This window comes from Rutidosis leptorrhynchoides, chromosome 2 (genome assembly GCF_046630445.1).
Source record: "Rutidosis leptorrhynchoides isolate AG116_Rl617_1_P2 chromosome 2, CSIRO_AGI_Rlap_v1, whole genome shotgun sequence".
Classification (NCBI taxonomy): Eukaryota; Viridiplantae; Streptophyta; class Magnoliopsida; order Asterales; family Asteraceae; genus Rutidosis; species Rutidosis leptorrhynchoides.
This window is the reverse complement of record NC_092334.1, coordinates 676,432,293-676,445,225: the sequence shown is the minus strand read 5'-3', so window position 1 is coordinate 676,445,225 and position 12,933 is coordinate 676,432,293.

Below are 12,933 nucleotides of genomic sequence, written 5' to 3'. Positions count from 1 at the left end.
TCGATGATCTTGAACGGGCCTACATACCTTGGGTTCAGTTGACCTCTTTTTCCAAAACGTATTACACCTTTCCAAGGTGACACCTTTAACATAACCATGTCACCGATCTGAAACTCTAATGGTTTCCTTCGGACATCGGCGTAGCTCTTTTGGCGACTACGGGCTGTTTTCAATCTCTCCTTGATTTGTACTATCTTCTCAGTCGTTTCGTGTATGATCTCGGGACCAGTTAATTGTCGATCTCCTACTTCATTCCAACAGATAGGGGATCTACACTTCCTTCCATACAGTGCTTCGAATGGTGCAGCTTTAATGCTCGCATGATAACTGTTATTATACGAGAATTCTGCTAATGGTAGATATTTATCCCATCCGTTTCCAAAATCGATCACACATGCCCTGAGCATGTCTTCAAGAGTCTGAATTGTTCTTTCACTCTGCTCGTTAGTTTGTGGATGATATGCGGTGCTCATATCCAAACGAGTTCCCAGGGCCTCCTGTAGTGATTGCCAAAACTTTGATGTAAATCTACTATCACGATCGGATATAATGGAAATAGGTATTCCATGCCTTGAAACAATTTCCTTTATGTATAATCGTAATAGTTTCTCCATTCTATCCATTTCCTTTATAGGCAAGAAATGTGCAGATTTGGTGAGACGATCAACTATTACCCAAATGGTGTCATAACCCCAGGCAGTCTTAGGTAACTTTGTGATGAAATCCATGGTAATACCGTCCCATTTCCATTCTGGGATTTCTGGTTGTTGAAGTAATCCTGACAGCTTCTGGTGTTCTACTTTGACTTTGGAACAAGTTAAACATTCCCCAACATATGTTGCAACGTCTGTCTTCAAATTAGGCCACCAATAATGCGTCTTAAGATCTTGATACATCTTTCCAACTCCAGGATGTATCGAGTATCTTGTCTTATGTGCCTCATTCAATATCAACTTCCTTAATCCACCCAACTTTGGTACCCAAATACGGTTTGCAAAATATCGAATTCCATCTTCCCGTATAACGAGTTGTTTCCCATACTTCTTCATTATTTCATTTCCTATGTTTTCTTTAGTAAGAGCTTCTCGTTGAGCCTCTTTGATTTGTGAGTTGAGATTCATGCGAATTTTTATGTTCATTGCTCGTACTCGAATTGGTTCCCGTTCCTTTCTGCTTAGAGCGTCGGCCACTACATTCGCTTTCCCAGGATGATAGCGAATCTCACAATCATAGTCGTTTATCAGCTCGACCCACCTACGTTGCCTCATGTTCAGCTGTTTCTGATCGAAGATATGTTGAAGGCTTTTATGATCGGTAAACACAGTGCATTTAACCCCATATAAGTAGTGTCTCCATATCTTCAATGCAAACACTACTGCTCCCAGTTCTAAATCATGCGTCGTATAATTCCGCTCATGAATCTTCAATTGTCGGGATGCGTATGCTATAACTTTCTTCCGTTGCATAAGGACGCAACCAAAACCTTGTCGCGAAGCGTCACAATATATCTCAAAATCATCGTTCCCTTCAGGTAACGATAAAATAGGTGCTGTAGTCAACTTCTTCTTCAGTAATTGAAATGCACTCTCCTGCTCAGAAGTCCATTCGTACTTCTTCCCTTTTTGTGTTAACGCTGTTAATGGTTTAGCTATTCGGGAAAAATCTTGAATAAACCTTCTATAATAACCAGCTAAACCCAAAAATTGGCGTATCTGCGTTGGTGTCTTAGGAGTCTCCCATTTTTCAATGGCCTCAATTTTAGCTGGGTCAACCTGAATTCCTTTGCTACTAACAACATGGCCAAGAAATTGCACTTCTTTCAACCAAAACGCACACTTAGAAAATTTGGCGTATAATTGTTCTTTTCTTAATAATTCTAATACCAATCTTAAATGCTGCTCATGCTCTTGCTCACTCTTGGAATAGATAAGAATATCGTCAATGAAAACGATAACAAAATTATCTAAATACGGACTACAAACTCGATTCATGAGGTCCATGAATACAGCTGGTGCATTCGTTAATCCAAAGACCAAAAATTCATAATGACCGTAGCATGTCCGAAAAGCAGTTTTCGGAATATCTTCTTCTTTGACGCGTAGTTGATGATAGCCCGACCTTAGGTCGATTTTCGAGTAAACACATGATCCTTGCAATTGATCAAATAAGTCATCAATTCTCGGTAGTGGATACCGATTCTTGATAGTTAACTTATTTAATTCACGATAATCTATACACATTTGGAAAGATCTGTCTTTCTTCTTGACGAATAAAATCGGAGCTCCCCACGGTAAAGTGCTCGGTCGAATGAAACCACGGTCCAGTAATTCTTGTAACTGGCTTTGTAACTCTTTCATCTCAGATGGTGCAAGTCTATATGGAGCACGAGCCACTGGTGCAGCTCCCGGTACTAGATCTATTTGAAATTCTACAGATCTAAATGGAGGTAATCCTGGTAACTCTTCCGGAAATACTTCAGGAAAATCTCTTGCCACAGGCACGTCGTTGATGCTCTTCACTTTTTCCTTCGTTTCAACTTTATTAACATATGCTAAGATAGCATAGCACCCTTTCTTCAAGCACTTTTGAGCTTTCAAATAACTAATGAGTTTTAGCTTTGAGTTACCCTTCTCTCCATAAATCATTACTGGCGTTTTATCCTTACGAGGAATGCGAATTGCCTTCTTGGCGCACACAACTTCAGCTCCTATTTTGGACATCCAGTCCATGCCGACTATTACATCAAAACTTCCTAATTCTACGGGTATCAAATCAATCTTAAATATTTCTCCGGCTAAATTTATTTTACAATCACGGCAAATTTTATCGGCTTTAATTAGTTTACCATTAGCTAACTCAATCACGTACTTAGCATCTAGAGGTAATGATGAACAATTCAATTTAGCGTAAAAGTCTCTACTCACGTAACTTCTATCAGCACCAGTATCAAATATAATAGATGCGGATAAGTTATTAATGGTAAACGTACCCGTAACAAGCTCCGGGTCTTCACATGCCTCTCTAGCATTAATAACAAATGCTCTTCCACGTGCAGATCCATTATTCTTCTCTGGATTCGGACACTGGCTCTTATAATGACCCTGTTTTCCACACCCATAACAAGTAACAGTGGCCAAGGCACTTCTATTTGCATTGGTGGCAGGAGTCTTGGTACCGTTTGTATTTGTAGCAGGAACCCTACAATCTTCAGCAAGATGACCTTTTCGATTACAATTGTTGCACACCACATTACAATAACCAGAGTGATGTTTGTGGCATCTGTTACATAAAGGATTTCGTCCTTTGTAACCTGAGTTTGAACCGCTACCCGCACCTTGCGTGGTTTCTTGTTTCTTGTTGGATTGTTGATGATTACCTTCCCACTTTCTTTTGTTTCCCGATGTCTTGACATCGGTGTTCTTATCCAGAATAATCTGATCCATCAATTCGTTCGCCATGGTGATAGCTTCATGAATAGTCTTGGGTTTGGATGCTGTAACATTTGCCTTGACCTTTTTAGGCAAACCGTCTTTGTACAGTTCAATCTTTCGTTCTTCGGTTGGTACCAATTCGGGACATAGCAAAGCTAATTCCATGAATCGCTGATTGTAGTTGGTGAGTTCAGTACCAACAGCTTTCAGGCTTCGTAATTCAGCTTCCAACTTCCTAACCTCGTTCCTTGGACAATATTCGTTGATTAGCATTGTTTTGAATTCTTCCCAAGGAGTATCATAAGCTACATCTCCTCCTACGGCCTTCACATAGTTTTTCCACCACGTGAGTGCACTATCTTGTAGGGTGCACGATGCATACTTGGTCATGTCCTTCTCAATACAACCACTGATTTTAAACACAGACTCAATCTTTTCAATCCACCGGGTTAAACCGACCGGTCCTTCTTTAACCAAACGTACGCACCATACATGCCATCTTCAAAATTCAATTTTTTTAACATGCTAAACCGTACGAGACACTTGTTCACTCATATATTAGAAGCTTCAAATGTATTTTTGAGCTAACTCTCGTACGCTTCAGCATTTCAGCGTGTTCTTCAAGCTATTTTCCAGAATCCGGCAACCATGGTGGTTTCACGGCCGTTCAAGGCGGCTGTAATGGTTTCTAGCTCAAAACTTCAAATCAAACCACCAAATTTAGCAGAAACTTGCGTGAAATACCGATAAACACTTCTCCATATCCAGTTTTGTCAAAACAACATCAAATTTTCAATAAAAATAGTTTTTGTTTCTAATATTTTTCGTATCAAAAATTTTCTCAAATCCGAGTCAAACGAACGAATTAATTCATGAAATTTGGCATTTAGTATCACTAGATGATTAGGAAGATTTCTGTATTTTTAGATTTCTCTTAATTGCTCTGGATCTTCAACTCAACAAAAACAGTTGACTTTTCAGTAAAAGTCAAAATTACGAAGAATAATTGATAAATCACTGATTTAGAACACGAATTCGATCTGGATCAGTTAGGATAGACCTATTTCGCTCTGATACCAATTGAAAAGGTTAGATTCGATGAATTCGTGTTAGATTGATTGAGGTTTTGCAGATTGTATATATATGTATATATTGTATGTATAATGATGAAGATGATGATCTTATGAAGATGAAGATCATGTACAGTAGCAGTAGTAATGATTTACAAAGTGTCAAAATTACAAATGTGAAAGGTTACAAGGTGTTAGGGATTTGGGAGAGAATTGGTAAGTGTGTGAGGGAGTTGGTGTAATTGTGATGGAAGTGTTACGAGGGTTAGTGTCTTAGCTTAGTCTAAGTGGATTATGCATATTTATAGTGTCCATAGGCATCATGTACAAAGTAGGGAATTAGGGAAAAACCACAAATCGCATCAATATAAAATATGATCTAACAAGCTTGAGTGGATCTTTAACTTCTGTAATATCAAATGATCTGATCCTAAGCTTAATGTATTAGGCACAAAATGAAGCGATCTCGTACTCAGCCAATAGACCACATTAATTAACTTTGTTGTTTTAAGCATAAACCACCTAATTACCGAAGTCTTGGCTTGAGTGGTATGAGGTGAGATCGAATTTAGGATACTGCCAACTCATGTTCGATTCTCACTCCAAACAGGGAGTTTTAAACATTTGATGGTACTGTTAACATCAATGCGATTTGGGAAGTTCCATGGGGGTTTTCACAATCTTCGATTATACTGTCAACATCGTCGCGAATTGGGTTTCCTCCTAACATGTGTGTGGGTGGCATATGATTGCGAATGTGGATAAGTCCCCTTTGGGTGATGCCGATATCGCCTTTCTAAAAAAAGCATAAACCACCTATTAGTTAAGAGCACGAGTTACATTGAATCACGGTATTCAGCTTAAAAATACAATTATACTAGTTCGTGCGTTTCTATGATTAGAATTTTTGGAGACGATAATCTCATTTTCGATCAATCGTAGCTCATCTTGCGAAGTCCATGTGTTTTGAACTGGAAAAACCTCTCTTTGTTTTTGTTTTGTTGACGAGTCTTCCTTAACTATAGTTCATTTTTCTTTTGCTCTTTGTCAGAACGAGGTGGGTGTAAGTACCTCGTCTTGTACGAAATGAGTGTTGAAGTCAGGGTTGTGATGGAATAACTGTATGGATTTCAAAGGAGTTAGGTATAGTCGGAGAGTTGTTTATGTTCCAATTAAACGAGTTTTATTATGAGCTGTTTGATTTGAATGAATTGTTTATATTGTTTTGGTTGTTTGACATGGTGAGAAATAAGTTATCAAAGAACGAATATATTTTAGTGCCATTTTTTAACACTAAAGAGTCACTCTATGCTTTTGGTTATAAAACGAAGTGAAATTATTAGGATATTAGGATATGTGTGTTATTCAAAAGGAAAATCAGTGAAAGAAAAAAAGATGGTATTTAATTAGTTGGAAATGTATTTAACAAAAACGATTGATTGAAGGATGGATCGACATCAGGTTAACAACCTAGGACGCGGAATTTCGGTCCAAAAGTTTCATCCGGATTGTTGGAATCGTCGGATTTCAACGTTCCAAATTTGAGACGCCGAATAAACACATCACTTCTCGTGCTCTAACACTAATTCATGATATTTAATACAAATAAATTAATGTAAGCTGATTTGTACATAATAATTTTCGTTTTTTTTTAAAACAACGATAACGTTATCTAAACGGAACTCGTTTCTGAAAAGAAAACAAATTCAACATAGGACCTCGGAAAGTTCGCCTAGAAAGCAACTACCAATTAACTATATATACCGAGTCTCACCTACCTAAACCATTACAAACCAAAACTACAAGCACGCGAATATAACAAAATATAAATTCGAATAAATATAAAAATAAGTAGCATGAAACCGAAATAAAGGACATAAATGTCCTTAATGAAGACGCTGAATTTAATCATTTCAGCACCTTGAATTACTTTTTCTTTTTTATTTTTCGGTTTCTTGTTCTTAACCAGATGGCGCGGGATTTCACTAGATTTAATACACTTAACCGTTACCGGTTCATTCTCGGTCATACAAGTCATCATGTTATCAAAAGCTGTAAAAGTCTCGTCGGACATAAAAAGAATTGAAGGGCCCGCAATGCCACTTTTGTTATCTACCTTGCTCACCAAGAACAGGTTTAAATAATATATACTCTCTCCATCCCATATTAATAGTCCAATATTCTATTTTGGGATGTTCCAAATTAATAGTTCACTTCCATAAATAGAAAAGAATATGAAGCTTAAGTTCTATTATGCCCTTAATGTATGTGGATATGATTAAAGGAGAAAGAAAATGTAAGGGTAAATCTGGAAAGTAAACAGAAAGTACAGTTTTTTATGACAATTCCTTAATTTGTGTGTTTTTTGTTCGTGAACTATTAATATGGGACGCAGGGAGTAGTAATTTAATATACGGAGCATTTTATAGTAAGTTAATTAAAATACATTTTTTTGAAACATATTCCATAAGATCATTCGTAGTGGTGGAAGCGTTTTTTTGCTCGTTTTTCTTGCCTTTTTGCACTTTTTGATGAGTATGACATGTTTCTTTTTTGAGTGAAGTAGTGGTGGTGTTTCTTTTTGAGTGTTTCTTTTAGTGGAATGCTGAGGTGACATTTTTTTTTCTTTTTTATGATTTATTAATTTCTTTTATATTATTATTATTATTATTATTATTATTATTATTATTATTATTATTATTATTATTATTATTATTATTATTTTTATTATTATTATTATTATTATTATTATTATTATTATTATTATATTTATATTTATATTTTATAACGGCTATATTTTTGGACCGTTTATTTTTTTTAATTTTTTTATTTATTTTGTTTTCAAAAGAAACGGCTAGTTTTTTCCCCTATATAAATAACCACTCTTCTCAAATCATAACACACACTTCATCTTTTCTAAAACTCTCAAATCATAACACACAGAGTTCAAAATGAGTCCGTTGAATGTTTGCGTAAAAGTTAATTATGGAGGTGAATTTGATCGAGAATTGATAATTTATACACCTTACGAAACACGAAATTATTTCCTTGATGTGCGTAAGTGCCCTAATTTTTTGAAGCTGCTTGAGTTTCTCCAGCAAGACATACCTTACATTTTCAAACAAGTATGGTTTTTCAAAAAATCCAACGGTCCAGCTTCGCTACTTGAAGAAGATCACGATTCGTTTGCTATGATTGGGCGAGCCTTGTTACGTAATCAATCAATTATGCTTTACACCGAATTTAGGGATGAAAGCTACGCCATTGAGGAAAGTGAAGATGTTGAGACGACCCGTCCTAATCCATAAGGACGAATACAATAACATATGATTACATTGCGAGGTATTTGACCTATATATGATACATTTTACAAACATTGCATTTATTTTTAAAGACAAACTTTCATTACATTGAAAGTTGATAGGCATGCATACCATTTCATAATATCCAACTATAAATGACCTAATCTGTCATTTGCTTAATCATAATCTTTAATGAACTTAACGACTTGAATGCAACGTCTATTGAAATATGCCATGAATGACTCCAAGTAATATTTTTAAAATGAGCAAATGCACAGCGGAAGATTTCTTTCAATCCTGAGAATAAACATGCTTTAAAGTGTTAACCAAAAGGTTGGTGAGTTCATTAGTTTATCATCAATATTCATTTCCATCATTTTTAATAGACCACAAGATTTCATAATTTCATAATTTCATAATTTCATAATTTCATTTCTCATAAACATCATGCATGCATATAGCCATCTGCATAAAAATCATTCATATGGATTGAACACCTGGTAACCGACATTAACCATAATGCATAGAATATCCCCACAGACATCGACGTCTATATAATAATAATCTCGAAGTACTAAAGCCATCCATAGACATGAATGGGTGTTGTTAGGCCCAATAGATCTATCTTTAGGATTCGCGTCAATTAGGGGCCATTTCCCTAATTCTTAGGTTACCAGACTTGAAGGGCGATATTCGATTTTGATAATCCAACTATAGAATGTAATTTCGATTACTTGTGTCTATTTCGTAAAATATTTATAAAAGCAGCGCATGTATTCTCAGTCCCAAAAATATATATTGCAAAATCATTTAAAAAGAGAGCAAAAATGAAACTCACTATACTGTATTTCGTAGCAATTATGCATATGACGGCACTGAACAAGTACAGGGTTGGCCTCGGATTCACGAACCTATATATATATATATATATATATATATATATATATATATATATATATATATATATATATATATATATATATATATATATATATATATATATATATACATATATATATACATATATATATATATATATATATATTAACACATATAATAAACATATAATGGTATTCAACTCAGTTTATTATATAATACATTACTTATTTAGAATAGTAATGTATTTATTATTTCAAATGTTATATATATCTATATATGTTATTTTATTTTATTATTTTTTATATTAAAATAGTAAATTAGATATACTTATGATATATGTAATAACTATATTTTTATATAAATATCTTTTATTTATTAAAATAATGATTATGATAATATAAAATAATGATAGTAATACTAATAATTAAATTTAATAATGATATATAATAATAATGCTAAATAATAATAATAATAATGATAACACTAATAATAAAAATGATAATAATAATAAAATATATAAAAATTTTAATAATGATAGTAATAATAATAATTAACTTAACAATAATAATAATAATAATAATCATAATTGTAACTATAATCATAATAATAACAATAATAAATGATAATTAATACTTATAATAGTACTAATAATTATAATAACAATAATAAATATAATAATAATAATAATTATAATTCTGATAATAATAACAATAATAATAATAATAATAATAATAATAATTATAATAATAATAATAATAATAATAATAATAATAATAATGATGATAGTAATAATAGTAATAATAATAATAATAATAATAATAATAATAATAATAATAATAATAATAATAATAATAATAATAATAATAATAATAATAATAATAATTATAGAATACAACCTTTGAAGAAACAAGCATTTAAAAAGAAACGCCACTGCTCGGACTCGAACCCGAGACATCTCGGTTAAACTAATTCCTTCCAAACCACTGGTCCATTAATTTGTTCTTGTTTTAATTTGCTCGCTTAATTATTTAACATATGAAACCGTTTCATCTAATCACCACTAACTCGATCATCATCATGATAATCTTATTCGTAATCACTAACATCATACATCACCATGATCGTATACATCATGCTTCATGTTTTCTTCACCATAACATAATCATAATCATCATACCATATATAATCGTATTTCATATATATCAATATCATCACGATCCCATCATCATCTTCATTTAACAATATCACCATCACGCTACTTATCATCATCTTCGTCATCGATTTCATTATCCCTTCGTCACCATCATAAGAAGAAATGAGAAGAAAGAAAAAATATAAACTGATGATGGTTATGGATTGAACTAGGATAGAAGGTGATGATCGTTGGTTCAAGGCCCAACAAAAAATGGATCCCGACCCACTTGTGTAAAAATAGTTTTGGCCCAAGATAAATAAAAATGGATCGATATGCATCAGAAGAAAGATTGATGTGTGCGTGTTCTGTCTCGGTGTTTTGAACCGAAACAAAACAGGAAAATAGCTCGATGATTTGGTCCTTCTTCAAAGACATTACAGCAGCCTCAAACGTTTTCAATGGTTCCAGTAGTGGGTTTAATTATCCTATCAGAAACGGTTCCAGTAGTGGGTATAATTCAAATTTGAGTTTTTGGTAAAAAGGTAATGCGAGCAGAGGTACTCGTGGTATATAAGATTTGTCTGTTAAATTCTATCAGATACAAGAAGCGAATCGTTGATATAATTGATATTGCTAGTGGATAAACGAATAATTTTTATCAATAATATGATTTGATCGGTTGTCTTGTGCTGAAGATGGGTCGACATGGAGTCCCAGGCGAACAGGAAGACAGGGAAAGAACAAATAAAAAAAATAAAGTCTGATGGTGATTCCATACGCGTAATTATTTTAATTTTATATATTATGAATTATTATTAATAATTAATAAATATAAACTCATTAATAATAATAATACTACAATATTATTAATAATAATAAAAATAATAATACTGTTATAATAACAATAATGATAATATTTAAGGCAACGATAATAATTTTTAACAACAATAATGTTAATAATGATATTAATAATAATAATATTAATGGTAAAGATAATAATAATAATTTTAAGAATAATAATAATATGATAACTATAATAATAACAATAACAAATAATAATTTTTAAATTTCAACTAATTTATAATTTTAATCATTCTTATAATGGTATTTATAATTATATCAATAATAATAATAATGTTAATAATTCTAATACCGATATTAACATTAATAATAATGAAGGTAGTAACAACAATTTTAGTGTTAATATAATAACTATATTTTAACTTGAAATTTCATATATTAATATTCCAATTTATTAATTATGTAACATTTAATAATATAATAATGAATCTCGACATCACAAACAGCATAGCCATCGGATTCGTTTTTTTTGTTTTGTTTTTGAGATGTGAATTTATGTAACAATCAAGTATAGTGATGAATTTGGTGATTGGCTAATGAAATCAAAAGTAAATAAAAGTAAAGAAAAGTTGTGAGTGATGGTTTACGAATAGAGACAGATCTTAAAGTAGCAATCAAACAATGAGTGGGTTTATACCACTTGTAAAAGTAGATATATGTATATTTTATATATATCATTGATTTAGTGAAAGAACCAATTACCAAACAAACACAGTGTACTTAAATAATTAATAATTTATAAATGTCATGTGAATTGAAAGGAGCACAAGAAATTATTGTAAAGCATGAATTGGAAATCAAACATGAATCTCCACTAATCCTTGTCTAGTTCCCGTTAATTAACATATTTGTTCTTACTTGTAAATCACTTTTCATTTATTCCGAATATTGTTAAAATGAAAAAATTTCTCAAATCAACGTGGACCTCACATCAGGGACTCGTAATCATATCACAATATATCTGATAATTCAATCATTTGATATTATCTTTTAATTCTATCAATAAATATATTGAAACAAATACGTTCATGTAAAGTATTACACATCTAATACTTTGTTAACGTTTTCAATTAATATAACTATATATTATATAAACATATCTATATACACATAAATGTTCATGAATCGTCGAGCACAGTCACAGGGTAATTGATTACATGAAGATAATTCCAAAGTTTTTTAGACTCACTATTACAGACTTTACTTATCGTGTCGGATACATATAAAGATCAAGTTTAAATTTGGTCAAAAATTTCCGGGTTGTCACAGTACCTACCCGTTAAAGAAATTTCATCCCAAAATTTGATCGGGGTCATCCTGGCTAACAATAAGGATGTTATTATGATGAATATGAGTTGATACATAAGGTTTTATCATGATTGAGAAATATGGATAAAATAATTCGATTACTCGAAGCGTATGAGTGAAGCTATCGTAAAAGAGTGAAATGAGAAAATAGAGATTCTTCTTATCTTCTGACGTCATTACGATTGATTTTTCAGGATCAAAGAAAATCTTTGTAATCTATATAAGATTTGATTCTTCGAAGATTAAGGAAATTATGATCCTCTTCGATTTAATGCGATAATCTGTCTCGATTTCTCTGTCGGATATTTCACTATAAATCTACTCCCTTCGTTTCCTTATTTCCACAACTCATACCTTCTTTCCTTTCTCCCTCAATTCATACTTTAAAACGTTTGTCAATATGTTTGATCCAGTTCTGATCCTTGTTATGTTCCTAAATGTCGCAACAATTATCCTTCTTTTCCAACTCCCTCCGGAGGAATCTGTTTACTTCTATTTCGCTCTTGGGGTGGTGATTTTCATAATCCTTCCCTGTATTTGTCTTTCCATAATTATTGACATCTACGGTTAATGATCTTTTCCGTTTGCTGCGATTCATACCCCCTTTCAATTTCAGAGCTTCATGCTTTTGTTTTCTTTTCGTAAGCAATGGTCCAGAATTTGTAGGTATGGAGTTTTGAATTATCATAATATACAAAGTAGAAAGGAAAGGTAGTAGCACTATTTGATTTGTCAAATTACCAGAATATCAAGAAAAGACCCAATCATCAGGAAAAATATTTTCTTGATAGTTTAGAGGTTAAATAGAATGAAAGAGTTATGTAACATGGTTCATAATGAGGGTATGATCTGTGAACCTTTATCACGTTCCATTAGAAACTCAGCATGACTTACTATAATATAATCACGCTGATCAAGTGTCATTATATTATACTAACTCATGCTTC